Genomic DNA, 27943 nt, shown 5'->3' with positions numbered 1-27943 from the left:
CTTGCAAGCGGTTATAGACTACAAAGGGAAGAACAGCTGCGAGCTGCCCAGTGTCACGAGCCTACCAGACGAGCTATGTTACTTCTATGCTCGCTTCAAGGCAAGCAACACTGAGGCATGCATGAGAGCATCAGCTGTTCTGGATGACTGTGTGATCACGCTCTCCGTAGCCGACGCGAGTAAGACCTTTAAACAGGTCAACATTCACAAGGCAGTGGGGCCAGACGGAATACCAGGACGTGTGCCCCGGGCATGTGCTGACCTACTGGCAGGTGTCTTCACTGACATTTTCAACATGTCCCTGATTGAGTCTGTAATACCAACATGTTTCAAGCAGACCACCATAGTCCCATACAGACCCATAGCACTCACGTCCGTAGCCATGAAGTGCTTTGAAAGGCTGGTAATGGCTCACATCAACACCATTTTCCCAGAAACCCTAGAACCACTCCAATTTGCATACCGCCCAAACAGATCCATTACATTTACATTTACATTTAAGTCATTTAGCAGACGCTCTTATCCAGAGCGACTTACAAATAGGTGCTTTCACCTTATGACATCCAGTGGAACAGCCACTTTACAATAGTGCATCTAGGTCTTTTAAGGGGGTGAGAAGGATTACTCCCTTATCCTATCCTGAATTCCTTAAAGAGGTGGGGTTTCAGGTGTCTCCAGGTGGTGATTGACTCCGCTGTCCTGGCGTCGTGAGGAGTTTGTTCCACCATTGGGGGGCCAGAGCAGCAACAACAGTTTTGACTGGGCTGAGTGGCGGGAACTCACCAACTTCCTCAGTGGTAGGGAGGCGTCAGAGACAGGCCAGAGGTGGATGAACGCAGTGCCCTTGTTTGGGTGTAGGGCCTGATCAGAGCCTGGAGGTACTGAGGTGCCGTTCCCCTCACAGCTCCGTGAAGGCAAGCACCATGGTCTTGTCCACAGCGGAAACAAACTTCAACTGGAAGCCAGTGGAGACAGCGGAGGAGCGGGGTGACGTGAGAGAACTTGGGAAGGTTGAACACCAGACGGGCTGCGGCGTTCTGGATGAGTTGTAGGGGTTTAATGGCACAGGCAGGAGCCCAGCCAACAGCGAGTTGCAGTAATCCAGACGGGAGATGACAAGTGCCTGGATTAGGACCTCGACTGCAAGGTACCGCTTCCTGTGTGAGGCAGGGTCGTACTCTGCGGATGTTGTAGAGCATGAACCTACAGGACCCCAGGCCACCGCCTTGATGTTAGTTGAGCGACAGGGTGTTGTCAGGATCACGCCAAGGTTCTTAGCGCTCTGGGAGGAGGACACGATGGAGTTGTCAACCGTGATGGCGAGATCATGGACGGGCAGTCCTTCCCGGGAGGAAGAGCAGCTCCGTCTTGCCGAGGGTTCATTTGAGGTGGTGATCCGTCATCCACACTGATATGTCTGCCAGACATGCAGAGATACGATTCGCCACCTGGTCATCAGAGGGGGAAAGAGAAATTAATTGTGTGTCGTCTGCATAGCAATGATAGGAGAGACCATGTGAGGTTATGACAGAGCCAAGTGACTTGGTGTATAGCGAGAATAGGAGAGGGCCTAGAACAGAGCCCTGGGGACACCAGTGGTGAGAGCGCGTGGTGAGGAGACAGATTCTCGCCACGCCACCTGGTAGGAGCGACCTGTCAGGTACACTGCAATCAAGCGTGGGCCAATCCGGAGATGCCCAACTCGGAGAGGGTGGAGAGGAGGATCTGATGGTTCACAGTATCGAAGGCAGCCGATAGGTCTAGAAGGATGAGAGCAGAGGAGAGAGTTAGCTTTAGCAGTCGGAGTGCCTCCGTGATACTCTGGAGAAGAGCAGTCTCAGTTGAATGACTAGTCTTGAAACCTGACTGATTTGGATCAAGAAGGTCATTCTGAGAGAGATGATGGAGAGCTGGCCAAGGTCGGCACGTTCAAGAGTTTTGGAGAGATCAAAGAAAGAAGGGATACTGGTCTGAGTTGTTGACATCGGAGGGATCGAGTGTCAGGTTTTTCAGAAGGGTGCAACTCTCGCTCTCTTGAAGACGGGAGGGGACGTAGCCAGCGGTCAGGGATGAGTTGATGAGCGAGGTGAGGTAAGGGAGAAGGTCACCGGAGATGGTCTGGAGAAGAGAGGAGGGGATAGGGTCAAGCGGGCAGGTTGTTGGGCGGCCGGCCGTCCCAAATGCGAGATGTCATCTGGAGAGAGAGGGGAGAAAGAGGTCAGAGCACAGGGTAGGGCAGTGTGAGCAGAACCAGCGGTGTCGTTTGAAGGTGAGAGGGTGAGGTCAAAAGAGGAGAGGAGTAGAAAGAAGGAGGCAGAGAGGAATGAGTCAAAGGTATACGTGGGGAGGTTAAAGTCGCCCAGAACTGTGAGAGGTGAGCCGTCCTCAGGAAAGGAGCTTATCAAGGCATCAAGCTCATTGATGAACTCTCTGAGGGAACCTGGAGGGCGATAAATGATAAGGATGTTAAGCTTGAAAGGGCTGGTAACTGTGACAGCATGGAATTCAAAGGAGGCGATAGACAGATGGGTAAGGGGAGAAAGAGAGAATGACCACTTGGGAGAGATGAGGATCCCGGTGCCACCACCCCGCTGACCAGAAGCTCTCGGGGTGTGCGAGAGCACGTGGGCGGACGAAGAGAGAGCAGTAGGAGTAGCGGTGTTGTCTGTGGTGATCCATGTTTCCGTCAGTGCCAAGAAGTCGAGGGACTGGAGGGAGGCATAGGCTGAGATGAACTCTGCCTTGTTGGCCGCAGATCGGCAGTTCCAGAGGCTGATGCAATCTCTATTGCACTTCACACTGCCCTTTCCCACCTGGACAAAAGGTACACCTACGTGAGAATGCTATTCATTGACTACAACTCAGCGTTCAACAACATGGCCCCCTCAAAGCTCATCACTAAGCTAAGGATCCTAGGACTAAACACCTCCCTCTGCAACTGGATCCTGAACTTCCTGACAGGTCGCCCCCAGGTGGTGAGGGTAGGTAGCAACACATCTGCCACGCTGATCCTCAACACTGAAGCCCCTCAGGGGTGCGTGCTCAGTCCCCTTCTGTACTCCCTGTTCACCCACAACTCCAACACCATCAAGTTTGCTGACTACACAACAGTGGTAGGTCTGATCACCAACAACGACGAGACAGCCTATAGGGAGGAGGTCAGAGACCTGGCCGGTAGGTGCCAGAATAACAACCTATCCCTCAACGTAACCAAGACTAAGGAGATGATTGTGGACTACAGGAAAAGGAGCATCGAGCACTTCTCCATTCTCATCGACGGGGCTGTAATGGAGCAGGTTGTGAACTTTAATCCTTCATGTCCACATCACAAACAAACTAGAATGGTCCAAATACACCAATACAGTCGTGAAGAGGGCACGACAAAGCCTATTCCCCCTCAGGAAACTAAAAAGATTTGGCATGGGTCCTCAGATCCTCAAAAGGTTCTACAGCTGCAACATCGACAGCATCCTGACCGGTTGCATCACTGCCTTTTGCAGCAATTGCTTGGCCTCCGACTGCAAGGTACTACAGAGGGTAGTGCGTACGGCCCAGTACATCACTGGGACTAACCTGCCTGCCATCCAGGACCTCTACACCAGGCGGTGTCAGTGGAAGGCCCTAAAAATTGTCAAAGACCCCAGCCACCCCAGTCATAGACTGTTCTCTCTACTACCGCATGGCAAGCGATACCGGAGTGCCAAGTCTAGGACAAAAAGGCTTCTTAACAGTTTTTACCCCCAAGCCATAAGACTCCTGAACAGGTAATCAAATGGCTACCCGGACTTACGCTGCTGCTACTCTCTGTTTATCATATAAGCATAGTCACTTTAACCATATATACAGTGGGGAGAACAAGTATTTGAAACAGGTTTTCCTACTTACAAAGCATGTAGAGGTCTGTTATTTTTATCATACATACACGGAATCTTAAACAAAAATCCAGAAAATCACATTGTATGATTTTTAAGTATTTAATTAGCATTTTATTGCATGACATAAGTATTTGATCACCTACCAACCAGTAATAATTCCGGCTCTCACAGACCTGTTAGTTTTTCTTTAAGAAGCCCTCCTGTTCTCCACTCATTACCTGTATTAACTCCACCTGTTTGAACTCGTTACCTTTATAAAAGACACCTGCCCACACACTCAATCAAACAGACTCCAATCTCTCCACAATGGCCAAGACCAGTGAGCTGTGTAAGGATATCAGGGATAAAATTGTAGACTTGCACAAGGCTGGGATGGGCTACAGGACAATAGGCAAGCAGCTTGGTGAGAAGGCAACAACTGTTGGCGCAAGTCATAAGGTGAATGCACCAATTTGTAAGTCGCTCTGGATAAGAGCGTCTGCTAAATGACTTAAATGTAAATGTAATGTAAATGTATTAGAAAATGGAAGAAGTTCAAGATGATGGTCAATCACCCTCGGTCTGGGGCTCCATGCAAGATCTCACCTCGTGGGGCATCAATGACCATGAGGAAGGTGAGGGATCAGCCCAGAACTACACGGCAGGACCTTGTCAATGACCTGAAGAGAGCTGGGACCACAGTCTCAAAGAAAACCATTAGTAACACACTACGCCATCATGGATTAAAATCCTGCAGCGCACGCAAGGTCCCCCTGCTCAAGCCAGCGCATGTCCAGGCCCGTCTGAAGTTTGCCAATGACCATCTGGATGATCCAGAGAAGGAATGGGAGAAGGTCATGTGGTCTGATGAGACAAAAATAGAGCTTATTGGTCTAACCTCCACTCGCCGTGTTTGGAGGAAGAAGAAGGATGAGTACAACCCCAAGAACACCATCCCAACCGTGAAGCATGGAGGTGGAAACAATTCTTTGGGGATGCTTTTCTGTAAAGGGGACAGGACGACTGCACCATATTGAGGGAAGGATGGATGGGGCCATGTATCGCGAGATCTTGGCCAACAACCTCCTTCCCTCAGTAAGAGCATTGAAGATGGGTCGTGGCTGGGTCTTCCAGCATGACAATGACCCGAAACACACAGCCAGGGCAACTATGGAGTGGCTCCGTAAGAAGCATCTCAAGGTCCTGGAGTGGCCTAGCCAGTCTCCAGACCGGAACCCAATAGAAAATCTTTGGAGGGAGCTGAAAGTCTGTATTGCCCAGCGACAGCCCCGAAACCTGAAGGATCTGGAGAAGGTCTGTATGGAGGAGTGGGCCAAAATCCCTGCTGCAGTGTGTGCAAACCTGGTCAAGAACTACAGGAAACGTATGATCTCTGTAATTGCGAAACAAAGGTTTCTGTACCAAATATTAAGTTCTGCTTTTCTGATGTATCAAATACTTATGTCATGCAAATTAATTATTTAAAAATCATACAATGTGATTTTCTGGATTTTTGTTTAGATTCCGTCTCTCACAGTTGAAGTGTACCTATGATAAATATTACAGACCTCTACATGCTTTGTAAGTAGGAAAACCTGCAAAATCGGCAGTGTGTCAAATACTTGTTCTCCCCACTGTACATGTACATACTACCTCAATCAGCCCGACTAACCGGTGCCTGTATATAGCCTTGCTACTGTTATAGCCTTGCTACTGTATATAGTCTCGTTACTGTTATTTTTTACTGTTGTTTTAAAATTTGTACTTACCTATTATTCACCTAACACCTTTTTTGCACTGTTGGTTAGAGCCTGTAAGTAAGGTTGTAAGGTTGTATCCTGTTGTATTCGGTGCATGTGACAAATAAACTTTGATTCAATTTTTTCATTAACTTCGGTTTCTTATTGACCCTTTTAGCTTCTTTGTGTCTTTCTCCATTGTTGCAGCTTTTTCGTCACACATCTCAAGGCTTGCCTTCAACTCTTTTATATCCTTACTGACTGGTTCAAGTATGCCCAGTTTGTCATTTATTGATTTTAACAGATCGGTTTCAACCTTTACCATTCCCGGTGGTGAAAATATTAAGAGTCATATTTTCGTTTTGAGATAGGTTCCCAGTCTTACTCTCCGTCATGTTTGGATGTTGCTTGTTTTCGTAATATTTGTTGCTAAATTTCTCTCGTCTTATGATTTGTTTTGTGTTGTTATCCAGATCGAATGTTATTACCCACCAGATTGTGAAGTGCTAATATTTAGCCTAATTTACTGATATTGAATATTACGTTTTATCTTGAGGTGATCTCCATTGCTGTGTTCTAAATCAGATATTAGTTTCTGCCCTCAGTGTATGGCTCTATTAAGGTTGGAGCATGCAAGACTGCACAGGAAATACAGTATGATCCAGAACAGTATCTGCTATACACATTGAAATACACATTGTTTTTTCCTAAATTCACCGCTATGGTACTGTTCAGCTCTGTCTCTGGTCAGAGCTGGGGTATAATTTTGGGAAGGTTTAAAACTTGTCACCATTTGGTCCTTGTTTAATCTGTGGGGTGGTACTGGTACTGTTACTGTCTAAGTGGTCGACCTGTGGGAAATTGCATTGGGTTTACTACAGTGCCCTGAGGTACTCCCCTCCCTTTTATCTCCTACAGGAATTCAATGGAGCAATTTCCCTTTCATGGTGTGCCCAAAGCGGCACTTTGTAAACAGATACCTAGGACACAGGGCTCATTGGCACCACAGAAAGCTGATTGTGTAGTAAAGTACCTCTGGGAGAAGACAGCTCTTCAACTGGATGTGAAACTGACGAATGTCAAGCAGGCAGCTCTCGACTTGTTCACTCTGCCAACACACACACACACACTCACACACACACACACACACACACACACACACACACACACACACACACACACACACACACACACACACACACACACGCTTTCTGTTATGCCCCCTGATTGGACCCACAATGATGAATTGATATGCAGTTTTGACAGTTTTTTTTTACAGTGTAAATAGAACAAAATACCTTTGTACCGCTCTCATGCAATATTATACATATCTCGTTATTGACTCATGACTCATGGCACTTTGGTTACAAGAATAACTGTACAGAAAAACAGTAGATTTACTTAGTGAATAAATATGTTTAATACTGTACAATAACTCACTTGAAGCAGGATTGATGCTGTTTGTGTGAGCTCCACACAGTCCCGCCACATTCGCTCATGCTTTCTTTATTTTGACAGATACTGTATATTATTTATAGTGTATATAATAGATACTGTATATATGATTGGGAAACATGAGGAGGTCTTCTTTCAAACAGAGTAGAGGTTAGTAGACCAGGCTATCACATTGTATGTGCTGTTTCCACATGATTCTACCCCTACTGTTGGGCACATATATATATGATTGGACTTTCAAACAGAGGAGGTTAATAGGCCAGGCTATCACATTGTATGTGCTGTTTCCACAGGATTCTACCCCTACAGTTGGGCCGTGGACTAGAGGAGGGGAGTACTAATGTTTACCTGAGACATGCACGAAAACACACACACACACACACACACACACCAATATCTGCTGATGTTGGAAACTGACCATCTCTCCATTCCAGCCGGTGGTTTCCCCCTATCTTCTCTGCAGTCCAACATCCCAAACACTCACTTCACTCTCCCTTTCCCCTTTCTCCCCCCTTTCTGGAGCCAAATGCTTGCAACCTTACTATAGGTATTATGTTGCTATTTATTTCCACACAGCGTATTTTTAGCCCCTGTTTAGATCCCCTTCTATGAGACACCATCTCAGGTTCTCCTATTGTACACACAGACTGTGGTACACACAGACAATGGTACACACAGACTGTGGTACACACAGACAATGTACACACAGACTGTGGTACGCACAGTCTCAAATGGCACTCTATTCCCTATTTAGTGCACAACTTTTGACCGAGACCTATGGGCCCTGGTCAAAAGCACTGCAGTGCCCTACAAAGGGATTAGGGGCCATTTGAGGCGTTACCACACTTTTGGTGTGACGTGTGTGAGAGTCTGGAAAAGCCATTGGTGGAGTGAATCCATAGCAGGAGCTCCTTAATTTACTGCCTGATGCTCAGCGTGTTCTCCCTACTCTGTTCTGGCTCAGATACAGTTGACGGTGGAAATCCTTACAACCGCAACACCCATAGAAAGATAATTGGGGGGGGGGGGGGTTAAGTGTGCATGTGTTTTCACTCTTCCTCTTATCAAACACCAGTTGGTCTCTAATGGCTCTAATGTCTTATCAACAGTATGTAAATACACCACGGCACGTTTATTCTTTCTGGGGGCTTGGCTGACTCTTTTTGAGTTGTAATATTAAGACAACAAACTAGCAATAAATCAACTGTATCAGTTATTTATCAATATATTTTTCTGAAGCAAATATCAATACAGTTGTTTGTGAGGTTTGGTACCCTAACATGAATCAATGCCACATTGTATTATTTAAATTTTTCAGGACTTAACAGCACTTTTGATAGCATTTGTGCTATTGTGAAAACGTTTTGTATAACTTCAAGTATTATTACTAATTGAAAAGAGCAGTTGCAACGTGACTAAGTCCTGCATATACACCATTCTAACCTGTACATTATTTGCAAACTAAATGCAATTCTGAGTATTATGGTATTGATGCTAGAAGTACAAGGACTTCAAGGTTGCTTATTTGTGCTGTAATTATGGAAGATCTCTGTATGAATGTAAACCATTATCTTGATATCACTGAACATTTGACTCCACCACCCTCCTCCACCCTACCTTAACCCACTCTCACAGGTGTTCCCTCAGTAACCTTCTCTGCATTCATCCTCTACTCTACCATTATTACAGTACTACAATACTGCAGTACTTTTGCAGTACTTGGCAAAACTGTACAGTATGTACACCACCCTAGCCTAGAGTTTCAGTTGGTAGGCCTACCCAACATTGCACCTTCCCGCAGTCTTCCTGCTAAATCCCACCCAACCAAGACTCTTCCATGTGTCTCTTCTAGTACCTTACAACTGCAGTGGTACTGTGTTGCTCAGCTGGTAAAGCATGGCACTGGCCACACCAGGGTCATGGGTTCAGTTCCTGCTGGGGTCACACATAAGAACATGTATGCTCTCACTGTTGTAAATCGCTTTGGTTTAAAGCATGGATTAAATTGCATACTGTATTAAGTGAGACTGGTTAAGTGAGATAGATGACTGCTTTTGTAACGCTCGTCGTTGGAATGAGGTGAGGACCAAAGCGCAGCGTGGTAAGTGTTCATCATTATATTTATTAAACAGAGAACACTAAACAAAATAACAAAGGAGAACGAAACAAAACAGTTTTGTAAGGTGACAGACACATAACAGAAAACAATCACCCACGAAACACAGGTGGGAAAGGCTACCTAAGTATGATTCTCAATCAGAGACAACTAACGACACCTGCCTCTGATTGAGAACCATACCAGGCCAAACGCAAAACACAACATAGAAAACGAACATAGACAACCCACCCCAACTCACGCCCTGACCAACCTAAAACAAAGACAAAACAAAAGAACTAAGGTCAGAACGTGACAGCTTTGTGCCAAATAAGGGACTAACTCCAGCTCCTTCCCCCAGTGCAGCAGCCTAAGACCAGGCAAATGTTCCTCAATCTACCCCCTCCGCATAGTTCATGTCTCCTGGAGTCCTGGAGGAGTAAAATCTGCTCTGTAGTGAAGGATCTTACTGTGTGTGTGTGTGTGTGTGTGTCAGCAGAGGCTGGTGGGAGGAGCTATTGTAATGGCTGGAATGGAATGGTATCAAACACATCAAATATATTAGACTCTGTTCCACTATTCCATTTCAGCTATTAAAATAAGCCCATCCTCCTATAGCTCTTCTCACCAGCCTCCTCTGGTGGGTGTGTTTGCATGTGTGTGTTCAAGATTTACTATGATCGGTTACTCCACAAGCGTGTTTGACATCTCACACTAAGTAGGATAGCAGAATTGTTTATAAGAACTCAGGGAGAGAGAAACATTTGTAAAAAGCGCAGTGTTTTTGGAGAAGCTCAGTGTTTTTGGAGAAGCCCAGGTTCCTGACCAGAACCACTCCAACAGTGAGAGCATGACTACCTGGTTAGGAGGGTTGGTGTGGTGGTCTCGTCTGGAATCCTCCTCCCCACGGCTGTGGGAGCACAGGCGAATGCCTTGGGGGTCCAGGGAGGATTCAGGAGGGATCCACTGTGGTCTGTGTCTGTGTGATGCGTTGGGCTTACGGGGTAACCAACAGGCAGATATGGAAAAGTTGAAGACGATAAAAATAAAAAATAAATCAACAGCGTCTCCAGAGAAACCTGTGATATAAAACATTTAAAGGGGAGGGAGAGCTGTGAAGGGAGTCTGGATGGAAAATAACATGTCCTGGTAAGAGAGGCGTGAGAGACGGAGAGAGAAAGCATTAGTACAAGGATGGAAAAATATAAAAATGAAGTGGGAGGAAGTAGGACAGACAGAGGATATGAGTGAGTGTGCATTTGAAAAAAAGAGGGAAGAGAGAGAGAGAGAGAGAGCAGTATTGAGAATGAGTATGAGAGAAGAGAAAGAGAGAAGTATGTGTTTAAAAAGAGCGGGAGAGAGAGTAGTATAGCTAATGAGTGTGCGAGAAGAGAAATGGAGAAAAGGCAGCTGTAGAGTGTTAGGGCCACTGAAAATATCTAATTGCACACTACCACCCCTGGCTCTTTTGGAGAATTTAAATAATGTTTTAATTTTCCTTTGAGAAGATGGCGCCGACAGACATGGCATCTCTGCTTCTAGTTTCTATGCAACTTTGCATTATTTTGTTTTTTTGTGTGTCTTACATTTTTAGCCCAGCCGGAAATAACTTTTGGATATCAGAGCGGTGGTAACTCACCAGCATTACGACCAGGAAAACGACTTTCCTGAATTGAAACTTTTGTTCATACCCTCCAGGGCAATTGAACTTATCCCAGAGGCTGCTTCAAGACACTGCCGGCAAAGAAGAGGAATTCAGAATGGACTTCTAGTCCAACTCAGGAGGCGGGCACACCATCCACCTCTTCTGAGTATATTTCTCGCTAATGTTCAGTCCCTGGACAATAAAGAAGATGAACTCAGGGTGAGGATCTCCTACCAGAGAGACATCACGGACTGTAACATACTCTGTTTCACAGAATCATGGCACTCTCCGGATATACTGTCCCTGTCCATACAGCCAGCTGGGTTATAAGTACATTGTGCAGACAGGAATAAAGAACTCTCTGGGAGTCCTTTTATTCCCCCAAACCAAGAATACCTCACAATCAAATGCCAACCGTATTACCTCCCAAGATAATTCTCTTTGGTTAGTCACAGCCGTGTATATTCCCCCTCAAGACGATACCACGATGGCCCTCAAGGAGCTACACTGGACTTTGTGCAAACTGGAAAGCACTTATCCTGATGCTGCATTTATTGTAGCTGGGGATTTTAACAAAGCAAATTTGAGGAAAACACTACCGAAGTTCTATCAACACATTTCCTGTAGTTCTCGTGCATCATAAACTCTCGATCATTGTTACTACCCCTTCCGGCATGGCTACAAGGCCCTCCCTCCGGCAAATCAGATCACGACTCCACCCTGCTCCTCCCTTCGTATAGGCAGAAACTCAAACAGGAAGTACCCGTGCTAAGGTCTATTCAACGCTGGTCTGACCGATCGGAATCTATGCTTCAAGATTGTTTTGATCATGCGGACTGGGATATGCTCCGGGTTGCCTCTGAGAATAACATTGACGGATACATGGACACGGTGACTGAGTTCATCAGGAAGTGTACAGGGGATGTTGTTCCTACTGTGACTATTAAAACCTACCCAAACCAAAAACTGTGGATAGATGGCAGCATTCGGGCTAAACTGAAAGTGCGAACCATCTCATTTAACCACGGCAAGGTGACTGGGAATATGGTTGAATATAAATAGTGTAGTTATTCCCTCTGTAAGGCAATCAAACAGGTAAAATGTCAGTACAGAGGAAAAGTGGAGTCACAATTCAACAGCTCAGACACGAGACGTATGTGGCAGGGTCTACAGACAATCACATATTACAAATGCAAAACAAGCCACGTCGCGGACACCGAAGTCTTGCTCCTGGACAAACTAAACATCTTCGCCCATTTTGAGGATAACACAGTGCCACTGTCGCGGCCCGAACCCAAGGACTGTGCGCTCTTGTTCTCCGTGGCCAACGTGAGTAAGACATTTAAGCGTGTTAATCCTCGCAAGGATGCCGACCCAGATGGCATCTCTAGCCGCGTCCTCAGAGCATGCGCAGACCAGCTGGTTGGAGTGTTTACGGACATATTCAATCTCTCCCTACCCCATCCTATTGTCCCCACTTGCTTCAAGATGTCCACCATTGTTCCTGTACCCAAGAAAGTAAATATAACTAAATGACTATCACCCCATAGCACTCACTTCTGTTACCACCTCCACCTTACCTGACACCCTAGACCCACTTCAATTTGCATAATGCCCCAATAGATCCACACACGATGCAATTGCCATCGCACTGCACACGGCCCTATCCCATCTGGACAAGAGGAATACCTATGTAAGAATGCTGTTCATTGACTATAGCTCAGCCTTCAACACCATAGTACCCTCCAAGCTCATCATCAAGCTTGGGGCCCTGGGTCTGAACCCCGCCCTGTGGAACTGGGTCCTGGACTTCTTAACGGGCCGCCCCAAGGTGGTGAAGGTAGGCAAAAACAACTCCACTATGCTGATCCTCAACACGAGGGTCCCACAAGGGTGCGTGCTCAGCCCCCTCCTGTACTCCCTGTTCACCCATGACTGCGTGGCCATGCATGCCTCCAACTCAATCATCAAGTTGGCAGACGACACAACCTCTCCCTCAACGTCAACAAAACTAAGGAGCTGATTTTGGACTTCAGGACACAGCAGAGGGAGCATGTCCCTATCCACATCAATTTGACCTCAGTGGAGAAGGTGAAAAGCTTCTCGGAGTACACATCACTGACAATCTGAAATGGTCCACCCACACAGACAGGCTGCAGAAAGACCCTCACAAACTTGTACAGATGAACAATTATAAGCATGACTACCTGGCATGGCAACTTCACCACCCGCAACCGCAGGGCTCTCCAGAGGGTGGTGCGGTCTGCCCAACGCATCACCAGGGGCACACTGCCTGCCTTCCAGGACACCTACAGCACCCGATGTCACAGGAAAGTCAAAAAGATTATCAAGAACATCAACCACCCGAGCCACGGCCACCTGAGCCATGGCACCGGGGGTACACGGCCTGTCCCCGCTATCATCCAAAAAGTGCGGTCAGTCCAGGTGCATCAAATTAGAGACCAAGAGACTGAAAAACATCTATCTCAAGGCCATCAAACTATTAAATAGCCATCACTAGCCGGCTGCCACCCGGTTACTTTTACATTTGTGTGTGTGGTTGTGAATTGTTAGATACTGCTGCACAGTTAGAATTTGATTTGATGTTGACTAGGCCCCCAAGCATGCAAAACGATAAGAGCTGTGTGTGTGTGTGTGTGTGTGTTTGAGAGAGAAAGAGTTAAAGACAGTTTGCATCCGTCGATTGCGTCTGTGTGCCCATGTTCCATTTTACCCCTATGTTATTTCACTGTTGAAATGTGTGGTTTGTGAATTAAGTACTTATAGATGTACAGTATGATCTGCGGTATGTTTTTGGCTGTGGATGGCCTGACAGTTATCAAAGGTTAGCAGTGTTTACTGAGTTTTTTTTGTGATATCACTGGCTACTTTTGTTATTCTTTATGAAACCCTTATTCTTATACAGTATTTCATTTATGAAGAATAGTAGTACTAGCTGTGACAGATTTTCGGTACATTCTGCGGATGATAGCCAATACGCTAGGGAAATGATTAACAATAATATTCTCATTAATATCAAAATGAAGATGTATAAACAAATAGGACAAAGGTATCCTGTCTTTGTAGTTATATTATGACCTACTGTATGTTGATGGAAGAATTTGTACTTTACCGTTAATGAGAGGACTTAATAAAAAGCTTGATCCAATATATTTTCTTTGAAAAGCCAGATTAAATGGACCATTTAAAACAAGCATTCAGACAGTATTGAGGCTGTTGCATATTGTTCATTTTGGCATTGCAGAGAGAGAGGTTGCAGGTTCTTACCGTTCGTAATGCCTTCAGACCACCAGCCAATAGGAATGATTTATCCTACCTTGTTACCATTGTGCTGTTTTTCTTGAGCGTGCTCCCCTCAGTCTGGAGAAGAGTGTGTGCAAGTGCACGTGCCTGCTCTTGAGGCCCTTTCAATGGCCCTCTCAACAGTTTGTCTGTCCAACCCCATCCCCACCATTCCTCCATCACCAGCCCTGTAGCCAGTACTGGACTGGAACTCTCAATTTATGGGTCATATTTGACATCCTGATTGAGGCCCACGGAGAACCCTCGATAACCTTTGGAGTTAGGTAGGCACGGCCCTCTGTCAACCCTTTGCCTTTATTTCCTGGGTAAAGACAACACAGAGAGGAATTCGTTCAGAGCTTGAATGATTGCCGGGGCTCTTATGGCGGTGTGAAGACAACACCGGAAAGGCTCCTGACTGTGTTTTATTAGCAGAGATCACAAATGCCAGTGCCACGTTTGCGCAGAGCTAGCTAGCTCTTATTAAGTGCAGAGACTCTGGACCTGGCTGGACTGGCCTGCTCACAGATTGCAGATATGAACCACGTTGTTTCTAATGTAATGAAGTGTGTTTTTAACTCTCCTGAGGACCCAGGAGCTGCTGGGCTGTTTCATGCTACTGTTTGTGACATATGGCATTACAGATCACTTCACAGATGTGGATCCTGCGTGGCTCAGTTAGTAAGAGCATGGAGCTAGCAGTGCCAGGGTTGTGGGTTCCATTTTTCATCAATCAAATGATTAAATTAAGCCCCTTTTTACATCACATTGTCACAAAGTGATTTCCAGCAAACCGGTCTAGACCCCAAAAAGCAAGAAATTCAGAAGGAAAAGCATGAAAACCTAGAGAGGAACTCGGCTCAGAGGGGTGGCCCAAGGCCAGTCTGATGGACCTATTCTAGAATGTAGCTTATGCACTCACTGTTGTAAGTCCTTTTGGATAAAGGAGTCTGCTCAATGACATATTATTTATCATTTTTACATGAAGTGGATCCTTCAAGTGCCTGTTTGGCAAATAACATTATACAGTAGCCGAATATCAAGTGACCTTTTCTGGAACCAACTTGGCACACACTGTTCTGTGCTGTCAAACTCATATGACGTAATTGGCTTGCCTCTAGATTAACAGGAATATTAGCGTGCCTTGTGTAGTTTGGGCAAGTGGATGCTTGGTGGATCTTTCATCCAGGGCACTGTCTGTAAGTCCTTTTAAGTGTTATTTGGCACCAGGCAGCAGAAAGCCCTTGTGCTGTGTAGCATCCCATTCAAGGCCAGGCATGGGCTACTAGCCCATGCACACCCTTCTGTGTGTGTGTTTGGACCAACTCCACAGCCAAATCAAATCAAATCAAATTTATTTATATAGCCCTTCGTACATCAGCTGATATCTCAAAGTGCTGTACAGAAACCCAGCCTAAAACCCCAAACAGCAAGCAATGCAGGTGTAGAAGCACGCTGGTGCTTCTGATGATGATGAGGTTGAACTCTTATAGCATAAGTCTTGCCTCTTCATGAAAACAATCTCATCTCTCTTTGAAAGACAGCTGATGCTAAAGAAGGCATGGGACACTCGCTCGCCCGCCTACACGCCTGGCACGACAAGGGACGCTCGCCCGCCTACACGCCTGGCACGATGTGTGTGTTTTTTTGTGTGTGTGTGTGTGCCTGTGTGTGCCTGTGTGCGTGTGGACCGACTCCACAGCCCTGCATCACTCCACTGTTGTTAACGATGATGAGGTAATAAGAACATTACCTTAAGGTGCAACATCATTGATGAGACATTAGCGTCTCAGCTCTCATCATCAACCCCCTCTTCTTGCCATCCACTCATTCCATCATTTTTAAGTGGTTAGGATGATTCAAACTTGATAGGCCATATTGACAGGATAATAGTGATATCTGTGGAGCCAAAGCACCAATAAAACTATGATTTTACTCTGCACTGTGTAAGTCAAGACAACTCCATCTCTAGTATAAAATGGCTGCGTACAAGTGAGCACACACATAAGCACACACAAGGGTGCACACACAGCATACATTTGCACGCACACACATGCACGTGTACATACACACACACACTAACACACATTTACATTATATCCCCTTGAACATCTACTCACTTACACACAAAGACACATGCACACACACATTGAGTTGGTCAGGCTTGTTATTTCTACAGTTATCATTCTCACAGTCTGAATGTGCTCTTGCAGCAGCTGCATAGTGTGGATCCCAGCCTATGGAATAATAGTTTGAGGGAATTCCTCCCTTGCAAACTCCTCTGTGGTATTGTGCTCCACATATTGTCAAAAACGAGTTTAATTTCAGAAAACCACGAGTAGGGCTTTTATTGCTCAATCTAATTTGTGCTGGGGAAAAAAAAACGTAGGTCTAACACACACTCAGAATCTCGCACGTTTGATACTTCAACAGCTGCAAATTATCGAGATATGAAAGTGTCATGAATAAAAACCTTAACAATAGGCCTATAGCAAATACAGCATATGGCATTCATTTTTCAAACGAAAATAGCACTTTTCGGCAGTGCTCAAAGCATGCCATTCCATGAGGGCAGCATTTCTTTTTCAACTTAAAGCAATGAGCCCAATCAGTCGTCCATGACAACAACATGAGTAAGCTAATAAGTCCTTTGTGGGTCTGTCTGCCCAATATAAAGGATCAAAACTGGTAGGGGAACAAAAATAGCATAAATGGGAAAATATACCAGTTTAATTTGAATACCAGGATGTTGACAGCTGTGCCATGCAGATAGCAAAATAGCTGGGAATAGATATTTTATGTTCCGATTCCATGGCACAGGGTGTATGAGTTGATATATAAAATGACACAAGATTCAAGACTTTTCAGCTGAAATTATTGAACAGAATTCTTCCCATCGCAGCTCTGCAGATTTTGTTGCGAGGATACATAATCAATGGACCGTTTGTTCTAGTATTTTCCTCAGGTAGCCTTTTTCTGGTCTCAGGTTCAGGAATGGCTGAAAATCATAACATTCATCTAAAACTGACCCTAGAAAAAGCATTGATGGAAAATTTGGATAGACTTGGTGAGTCAATTACTAATATACTAATACACGTAGTAAAAGTATTTATCTTCAACTCGCAATCTGTGGATTCTGTTTGATAGATTCAAATTGTATGTTAAACATCACAGCATAGTTGAGAGATATACTGAGTGTGGCCAGAGGGTGGCCAGCAGAGATAGTTGGGATGGGTTGAGGGAAACTGAGGGTTGGGAGGTGGGAGTGGAGTTGCTGGGGGGTAGAATGACGGTCAAAGACAAAAGTAAAAAACAAACAAACAAAAAACAAGTTTAACTGACACTAAAAAGTTATGTTATTACATCCAATGCCTGTTTGCCTGAGGCTGATGTCATGCAGTCACTTGTTTTTGCATGGTTGTTTTCTGTTGTTTACCTTTGTTTTTGTCTTTTGTCTCTTTTGCTCTTGTTGTTGGTTGTTGGGGGGGGGGGGGGGGTCGCCAGCATCATTTTTATTTTTTAAATAACAAAAAACTAAGAGCAAAGACTATTGTATGACAAATATAATAAGAAACATTTTATTTTATTGAGCACATTTATTTATTGGTTTCTTTTCATTTTGATAAGAGATGAAAAATGTATGAATTGAAGGTTATTTGTTGATGTAAAAATCAACATTTACAGATTTTAAGGTTGTTCATCAGATTTGAAGCAGAGTCGCGATAAATTCTTGTGAACTTCTGGTGGAAAAAATGGGGTCCCCACTGAAAAATATTTAATACCACTGGGTTAGAAGAAGCCTACATAGCCCATAAAGTAAAATGGAACATCCATTTATGGCAGTTACAAGCCAAAAAGTAGTCATGCCCCTTGACCTTTTCCACATGTTGTGTTACAGCCTGAATTTAAAATTGATTAAATGTAGATATTTTGATCACAATACCCCATATTGTCAAAGTATAATTTTTTTTAAATTTTACAAATGAATTAAAAATGAAAAACTGAAATGTCTTTAGTCAATAAGTATTCAAACTCTTTGTTATGGCAAGCCTAAATAAGTTCAATACAAGAGTAAAAATGTCCTTAATAAGTTTCATGGACTCACTGTGTGCAATAATAGTGTTTAAACATGATTTTTGAATGACTACCTCATCTCTGTACCCCAAACATATGTAAGGTCCCTCAGTCGAGCAGTGAATTTCAAACACAGATTCAACCTCATAGACCAAGGAGGTTTTCCAATACCTCACAAAAAAGGACAGCTATTGGTAGATGGGTAAAAATAAGCAGACATTGATTATCCCTTTGAGCATGGTGAAGTTATTATACCGAGCAAAAATATAAACCCAACATGCAACAATTTCAAATATTTTACTGAGTTACAGTTCTTTAATGAGTCCTACGCAAAGGATATACTGCCCAAATCCAGGCCCAAATCCCCGTCCATCAGAGTTTAGAAAATACGGAAAAAATGGGTGAGGAGGGCGGGGTGCCTTGTAAGAATTTGCCGATGAATAGGTAAACCCCCTCGGTATTATTGGCCAACGTGGAAAACAAACTGGACGATCTACGATCAAGACTATCCTACCAATGGGACATTAAAAACTGTAATATCTTATGTTTCACCGAGACTTGGCTGAACGACGACACGGATGATATAGAGCTGGCTGGTTTCTCTGGGTTTCGGCAGGACAGAGCAGCTACGTCTGTTAAGACCATGGGCGGGGTTGTGTCTATTTGTCAATAACTGCTGGTGCACAATGTCTAATATTAAAGAAGTCTTGAGGTATTGCTCGACCTGAGGTAGAATCTACCACACTATCTACCAAGAGAGTTCTCATCTATATAATACATAGCTGTATATTTACCGATATATTTACAGGAGTACCCCCTGTATATATCCTCGTTATTGTTATGTACATTTCTTGTTACCATTTGTTAGATTTTTTTTCTTTAGTTTATTTAGTAAATATTTTATTAACTATTTCTTGAACTGCATTGTTGGTTAAGGGCTTGTAAGTAAGCATTTCACGGTAAGGTTGTTGTATAAATAAAATTTGATTTGATTTTTTATAAGGAAATCATTCAATTGAAATTAATTAATTAGACAGTAATCTATGGATTGACTGGAACATGATTTCCTTTTTTCTTTCCACATGACTGGAAATACAGATACTGTATGCATCTGTTGGTCACAGATACTTTAAAAAAAGTAGTGGAGTGGATCAGAAAACCAGTCCGTATCTGGTGTGACCACCATTTAGCTCATACAGCGCAGCACATCTCCTTTGAAGAGTCTATCAAGTTGTTGATTGTGGCCTGTGGAATGTTGTCCCACTCCTCTTCAATGGCTGTGCGAGGTTGGATATTGGCAGGAACTGGAACACGCTGTCATACACATCGATCCAAAGCATCCCAAACATGTTTAACTTCTCTAGGGTAGGGGGCAGCATTTGGAATTTTGGATGAAAAGCGTGCCCAAATTAAACTGCCTTCTACTCAGGCCCAGAAGATAGGATATGCATATAATTGGTAGATTTGGATAGAAAACACTCTCAAGTTCCCAGAACTGTTAAGATAGTGTATCTGAGTATAACAGAACTGATTTGGCAGGCGAAGACCTGAGAAAAATCCATTCAGGAATAATTATTTTGTTGTTGTTGTAGTTTTCTATTCAATGCCATTACAGTATCCATTGATTTAGGACTCAAATTGCAGTTCCTATGCCTTCCACTAGATGTCAACAGTCTTTAGAAATTGTTTCAGACTTGTATTCTGAAAAATGAGGGAGTAAGAGCAATCTGAATGAGTGGACCCTGCCGTGTCACAGAGCTTTTTCATGCGCGCGACCGAGAGAGTGCCTTTCTTGTTTACCTTTTATATTGACGACGTTATTGTTCGGTTGAAATATTATCGATTATTTAGGCTACAATCAACCTGAGGATTGATTATGAACATTGTTTGAAATGTTTCTACGAACTTTACGGATACTATTGGAATTTTTGTCTGCCTGTTGTGACTGCGTTTGAGCCTGTGGAGGTTTTTGCATATAAAGATACTTTTTTGAACAAAAGGAACATTTATTGAATAAATTAATGTCTTCTGAGTGCAATCATATGAAGATCATCAAAGGTAAGGGATTACTTTTGTAACTCTTCTACTTGGCTTGTTTCTGTTTGTAATGATTTGTCTGCTGGGCTATGTTCTCAAATAATCGTAAGGTATGCTTTCGCCGTAAAGCATTTTCGAAATGGTTGGATTCACAAGAAGTTCATCTTTGAAACTATATAAAATAGTTGTATCTTTTCTGAATTATTATAATGAGTATTTCTGTATTTGAATTTGGCGCTCTGCAATCTCATTGGATGTTGGCCAGGTGGGACGCTAGTGTCCCACATACCCTAGAGAGGTTAATGGGTGGCATGTCTGGTGAGTATGCAGGAAGAACTGGGACATTTTCAGCTTCCATGAATTGTGTACAGATCCTCGTGACATGGGGCCTTGCATTATCATGCTGAAACATGAGGTGATGGCGGGGGATGAATGGCACAACAATGGGCCTCAGGATCTCGTCACGGTATCTCTGTCCATTACAATTGCCATTGATAAAATGCAATTGTGTTCATTGTCCACAGTTTATGCCTGCCCATACCATAACCCCACCCCCACCATGGGGCACTCTGTTCAAATCAAATCAAATCAAATTTTATTTGTCACATACACATGGTCAGCAGATGTTAATGCGAGTGTAGCGAAATGCTTGTGCATCTAGTTCCAACAATGCACTAATAACCAACAAGTAATCTAACTAACAATTCCAAAACTACTGTCTTATACACACAAGTGTAAGGGGATAAAGAATATGTACATAAAGATATATGAATGAGTGATGGTACAGAGCGGCATAGGTAAGATGCAGTAGATGGTATTGAGTGCAGTATATACGTATACATATGAGATGAATAATGTAGGGTATGTAAACATTATATTAGGTAGCATTGTTTAAAGTGGCTAGTGATATATTTTACATAATTTCCCATCAATTCCCATTATTAAAGTGGCTGGAGTTGAGTCAGTGTGTTGGCAGCAGCCACTCAATGTTAGTGGTGGCTGTTTAACAGTCTGATGGCCTTGAGATAGAAGCTGTTTTTCAGTCTCTCGGTCCCAGCTTTGATGCACCTGTACTGACCTCGCCTTCTGGATGATAGCGGGGTGAACAGGCAGTGGCTCGGGTGGTTGTTGTCCTTGATGATCTTTATGGCCTTCCTGTAACATCGGGTGGTGTAGGTGTCCTGGAGGGCAGGTAGTTTGCCCCCGGTGATGCGTTGTGCAGACCTCACTACCCTCTGGAGAGCCTTGCGGTTGTGGGCGGAGCAGTTGCCGTACCAGGCGGTGATACAGCCCGCCAGGATGCTCTCGATTGTGCATCTGTAGAAGTTTGTGAGTGCTTTTGGTGACAAGACGAATTTCTTCAGCCTCCTGAGGTTGAAGAGGCGCTGCTGCGCCTTCTTCACGATGCTGTCTGTGTGGGTGGACCAATTCAGTTTGTCTGTGATGTGTATGCCGAGGAACTTAAAACTTGCTACCCTCTCCACTACTGTACCATCGATGTGGATAGGGGGGTGTTCCCTCTGCTGTTTCCTGAAGTCCACAATCATCTCCTTAGTTTTGTTGACGTTGAGTGTGAGGTTATTTTCCTGACACCACACTCCGAGGGCCCTCACCTCCTCCCTGTAGGCCGTCTCGTCGTTGTTGTTAATCAAGCCTACCACTGTTGTGTCGTCCGCAAACTTGATGATTGAGTTGGAGGCGTGCGTGGCCACGCAGTCGTGGGTGAACAGGGAGTACAGGAGAGGGCTCAGAACGCACCCTTGCGGGGCCCCAGTGTTGAGGATCAGCGGGGTGGAGATGTTGTTGCCTACCCTCACCACCTGGGGGCGGCCCGTCAGGATGTCCAGTACCCAGTTGCACAGGGCGGGGTCGAGACCCACCTTGATGACGACCTTGGAGGGTACTATGGTGTTAAATGCCGAACTGTAGTCGATGAACAGCATTCTCACATAGGTATTCCTCTTGTCCAGATGGGTTAGGGCAGTGTGCAGTGTGGTTGAGATTGCATCGTCTGTGGACCTATTTGGGCGGTAAGCAAATTGGAGTGGGTCTAGGGTGTCAGGTAGGGCGGAGGTGATATGGTCCTTGACTAGTCTCTCAAAGCACTTCATGATGACGGAAGTGAGTGCTACGGGGCGGTAGTCGTTTAGCTCAGTTACCTTAGCTTTCTTGGGAACAGGAACAATGGTGGCCCTCTTGAAGCATGTGGGAACAGCAGACTGGTATAGGGATTGATTGAATATGTCCGTAAACACACCGGCCAGCTGGTCTGCGCATGCTCTGAGGGCGCGGCTGTGGATGCCGTCTGGGCCTGCAGCCTTGCGAGGGTTAACACGTTTAAATGTCTTACTCACCTCGGCTGCAGTGAAGGAGAGACCGCATGTTTTCGTTGCAGGCCGTGTCAGTGGCACTGTATTGTCCTCAAAGCGGGCAAAAAAGTTATTTAGTCTGCCTGGGAGCAAGACATCCTGGTCCGTGACTGGACTGGATTTCTTCCTGTAGTCTGTGATTGACTGTAGACCCTGCCACATGCCTCTTGTGTCTGAGCCGTTGAATTGAGATTCTACTTTGTCTCTGTACTGACGCTTAGCTTGTTTGATAGCCTTGCGGAGGGAATAGCTGCACTGTTTGTATTCGGTCATGTTACCAGACACCTTGCCCTGATTAAAAGCAGTGGTTCGCGCTTTCAGTTTCACGCGAATGCTGCCATCAATCCACGGTTTCTGGTTAGGGAATGTTTTAATCGTTGCTATGGGAACGACATCTTCAACGCACGTTCTAATGAACTCGCACACCGAATCAGCGTATTCGTCAATGTTGTTATCTGACGCAATACGAAACATATCCCAGTCCACGTGATGGAAGCAGTCTTGGAGTGTGGAGTCAGCTTGGTCGGACCAGCGTTGGACAGACCTCAGCGTGGGAGCCTCTAGTTTTAGTTTCTGTCTGTAGGCAGGGATCAACAAAATGGAGTCATGGTCAGCTTTTCCGAAAGGGGGGCGGGGCAGGGCCTTATATGCGTCGCGGAAGTTAGAGTAACAATGATCCAAGGTTTTTCCACCCCTGGTTGCGCAATCGATATGCTGATAAAATTTAGGGAGTCTTGTTTTCAGATTAGCCTTGTTAAAATCCCCAGCTACAATGAATGCAGCCTCCGGATAAATGGTTTCCAGTTTGCAAAGAGTTAAATAAAGTTCGTTCAGAGCCATCGATGTGTCTGCTTGGGGGGGGATATATACGGCTGTGATTATAATCGAAGAGAATTCTCTTGGTAGATAATGCGGTCTACATTTGATTGTGAGGAATTCTAAATCAGGTGAACAGAAGGATTTGAGTTCCTGTATGTTTCTTTCATCACACCATGTCTCGTTAGCCATAAGGCATACGCCCCCGCCCCTCTTCTTACCAGAAAGATGTTTGTTTCTGTCGGCGCGATGCGTGGAGAAACCAGCTGGCTGCACCGACTCCGATAGCGTCTCTCCAGTGAGCCATGTTTCCGTGAAGCAAAGAACGTTACAGTCTCTGATGTCCCTCTGGAATGCTACCCTTGCTCGGATTTCATCAACCTTGTTGTCAAGAGACTGGACATTGGCGAGAAGTATACTGGGGAGTGGTGCACGATGAGCCCGTCTCCGGAGTCTGACCAGAAGAGCGCTACGTTTCCCTCTTTTACGAAGTCGTTTTTTTGGGTCGCCGGCTGGGATCCATTCCGTTGTCCTGGGTGAAAGGCAGAACACAGGATCCGTTTCGCGAGAGTCATATTCTTGGTCGTACTGATGGTGAGTTGACGCTGCTCTTATATTCAGTAGTTCTTCTCGACTGTATGTAATGAAACCTAAGATGACCTGGGGTACTAATGTAAGAAATAACATGTAAAAAAACAAAAAACTGCATAGTTTCCTAGGAACGTGAAGCGAGGCGGCCATCTCTGTCGGCGCCGGAACTGATATCACCCACACACCGTCATTCGCGTGGTCTGGGGTTGTGAGGCTGGTTGGACGTACTGCCAAATTCACAAAAATAATGTTGGAGGCGGCTTATGGTAGGGAAATTAACATTCAATTATCTGGCAACAGCTCTGGTGGACATTCCTGCAGTCAGCATGCCAGTTGCATGCTCCCTCAAAACATGAGACATCTGCGGCATTGTGTTTTGTGCCAAAACTGTACATTTTGGAATGGCCTTTTATTTTGTATTTGTATTTATTATGGACCCCCATTAGCTGCTGCCAAAGCTGGAGTCCAGCAAAATTAAGGCAGTTTAAACAATTTTAAGAACATTTCAATACATTCACAAATTTCACAACACACTGTGTGCCCTCATCCTCCTACTCCACCACTACAGTACTGTGTTTGTGTGTGTGTGTGTGTGTGTGTGTGTGTGTGTGTGTGTGTGTGTGTGTGTGTGTGTGTGTGTGTGTTTGTATGCATGCGTCTGTGCCAATGTTTGTGTTGCTTCACAGTCCTCGCTGTTCCATAAGGTGTTCTTTAATATGTTTTTTTTAATCAAATGTTACTGCTTGCGTCAGTTACTTGATGTGGAATAGAGTGCAACGACAGTGCTTTTTATGCAAATGCACTTGTTAAATCACCCGTTTGACTGTCACGATCGTCGTAAGAAGCGGACCAAAGCGCAGCGTGGTGTGAATGCATAATTTTAATGGTTGACGAAAACACGAAGTAAACTGAACAAAACAATAAATGAACAACGACCGTGAAGCTATATACGAAATGTGCTGACACAAGCAACTAACATAGACAATCACCCACAACCCACAATGACAAAACAGGCTACCTAAATATGGTTCCCAATCAGAGGCGGGTGATTTAACAAGTGCATTTGCATAAAAAGCACTGTCGTTGCACCAATGTGTACCTAACCATAAACATGAATGCCTTTCTTAAAATCAATACAGAAGTATATATTTTTAAACCTGCATATTTAGTTAATATGAATTTCTTTTAACTCTGGAAATTGTGTCACTTCTCTTGTGTTCTGTGCAAGCAGAGTCAGGCTACATGCAGCAGTTTGGGCCGCCTAGCTCGTTGCGAACTGTGTGAAGACCACCTTAATTAATTTGCCAGAATTGTGCATAATTATGACATAACATTGAAGGTTGTGCAATGTAACAGCAATATTTAGACTTAGGGACGCCACCCGTTAGATAAAATACGGAACGGTTCCATATTTCACTGAAAGAATAAACGTTTTGTTTTCGAAATGATAGTTTCCGGATTTGACCATATTAATGACCTAAGGCTCATATTTCTGTGTGTTATTATATTATAATTAAGTCTATGATTTGATAGAGCAGTCTGACTGAACGATGGTAGGCAGCAGCAGGCTCGTAACCATTCATTCAAACAGCACTTTCCTGCATTTGCCAGCAGCTCTTCGCTGTGCTTTAAGCATTGCGCTGTTTATGACTTCAAGTTTAACTCCCGAGATTAGGCTGGCAATACTAAAGTACCCATTAGAACATCCAATAGTCAAATGTATATGAAATAGAAATGGTATAGAGAGAAATAGTCCTATAATAACAAGAACCTAAAGCTTCTTACCTGGGAATATTGAAGACTCATGTTAAAAGGAACCACCAGCTTTCATATGTTCTGAGCAAGGAGCCTCAAACAATAGCGCATATTGCACTTTTACTTTCTTCTCCAACACTTTGTTTTTGCATTATTTAAACCTAATTTAAACCAAATCTAAACCAAATTGAACATGTTTCATTATTTATTTGGGACTAAATTGATTTTATTTATGTATTATATTAAGTTAAAATAAGTGTTCATTCAGTATTGTTGTAATTGTCATTATTACAAATATATATATATTTTAAAAATCGGCCAATTAATCGGTATCAACTGTTTTTTTGGTCCTCCAATAATCGGTATCGGTATTGCCGTTGAAAAATCATAATCGGTCGACCTCTACTATGAACATTTGAACATCTTGGCCATGTTCTGTTATAATCTCCACCTGGCACAGTCAAAAGATAACTGGCCACCCCTCATTGCCTGGTTCCTCTCTAGGTTTCTTCCTAGGTTCTGGCCTTTCTAGGGAGTTTTTTCTAGACACCAAGCTTCAACACCTGCATTGCTTGCTGTTTGGGGTTTTAGGCTGGGTTTCTGTAAAGCACTTTGTGACATCAGCTGATGTAAGAAGGGCTTTATAAATAAATGTGATTGATGAATTTGATTGATCTGAGTTTCAGAGATGGTCAGAATATGAACGTGATCTTTTACAAGCAAGTTATTGACTTCATGGACCTTGTTTCTTAGGCTACATATATTAAAATGGACTATTTTTAGCACTTTTCTGGTTTGCTTGATTGCTTTTAATGCTTTACTGGGAAGCTATCAGAGGTAGACTTACTCGTGTCATTTACATGGGAGCTGATAGTGCAGGGTGAGCTGCATTAAGTGGTCTTGCTATTATTGCACACCACCTCAGTGCTAACAGTGTAACTGGTTTACAGGCTCATGATTACTGCTTACAATAGCTGTAGGATATACAGACGTATTCGGTGCAATTAGGGGTACATACAGTTGAAGTCGGAAGTTTACATACACTTAGGTTGGAGTCATTAAAACTAGTTTTTCAACCACTCCACAAATTTCTTGTTAACAAACTATAGTTTTGGCAAGTCGGTTAGGACATCTACTTTGTGCAGGACACAAGTAATCTTTCCTTTCCATTGTTTACAGACAGATAATTTAACTTATAATTCACTGTATCACAATTCCAGTGTGTCAGAAGTTTACATACACTAAGTTGACTGTGCCTTTAAACAGCTTGGAAAATTCCAGAAAATGATGTCATGGCTTCAGAAGCTTCTGGTAGGCTAATTGACATAATTTGAGTCAATTGGAGGTGTACCTGTGGATGTATTTCAAGGCCTACCTTTAAACTCAGTGCCTTTTTGCTTGACATCATGGGAAAATCAAAAGAAATCAGCCAAGAGCTCAGACATTTTTTTTGTAGACCTCCACAAGTCTGGTTCATCCTTTGGAGCTACTTTCAAACGCCTGAAGGTACCACTTCATCTGTACAAACAATAGTATGCAGGTAGAAACACCATGGGACCACGCAGCCATCATACCGCTCAAGAAGGAGACGCATTCTGTCTCCTAGAGATGAAAGTACTTTGGTACGAAAAGTGCAAATCAATCCCAGATCAACAGCAAAGGACCTTGTGAAGATGCTGGAGGAAACGGGTACAAAAGTATCTATATCCACAGTGAAACGAGTCCTGTATCGACATAACCTGAAAGGCCGCTCAGCAAGGAAGAAGCCACTGCTCCAAAACTGCCATATAAATCCAGACTACGGTTTGCAACTGCACATGGGGACAAAGATCGCACTTTTTGGGAGAAATGTCCTCTGGTCTGATGAAACAAAAATAAAACTGTTTGGCCATAATGACCATCGTTATGTTTGGAGGAAGAAGGGGGATGCCTGCAAGCCAAAGGACACCATCCCAACCGTGATGCACGGGGGTGGCAGCATCATGTTGTGGGGGTGCTTTGCTGCAGGAGGGACTGGTGTACTTCACAAAATAAATGACATCATGAGGCAGGACAATTATGTGGATATATTGAAGCAAAATCTCAAGACATCAGTTCTAGCTTGGTCGCAATTGGGTGTTCCAAATGGACAATGACCCCAAGCATACTTCCAAAGTTGTGTCAAAATGACTGAAGTACAACAAAGTCAAGCTATTGGAGTGGCCATCACA

Source organism: Oncorhynchus nerka, linkage group LG9a (genome assembly GCF_034236695.1).
Source record: "Oncorhynchus nerka isolate Pitt River linkage group LG9a, Oner_Uvic_2.0, whole genome shotgun sequence".
NCBI classification, from domain to species: domain Eukaryota; kingdom Metazoa; phylum Chordata; class Actinopteri; order Salmoniformes; family Salmonidae; genus Oncorhynchus; species Oncorhynchus nerka.
Note: the sequence above shows the minus strand (reverse complement) of the source record.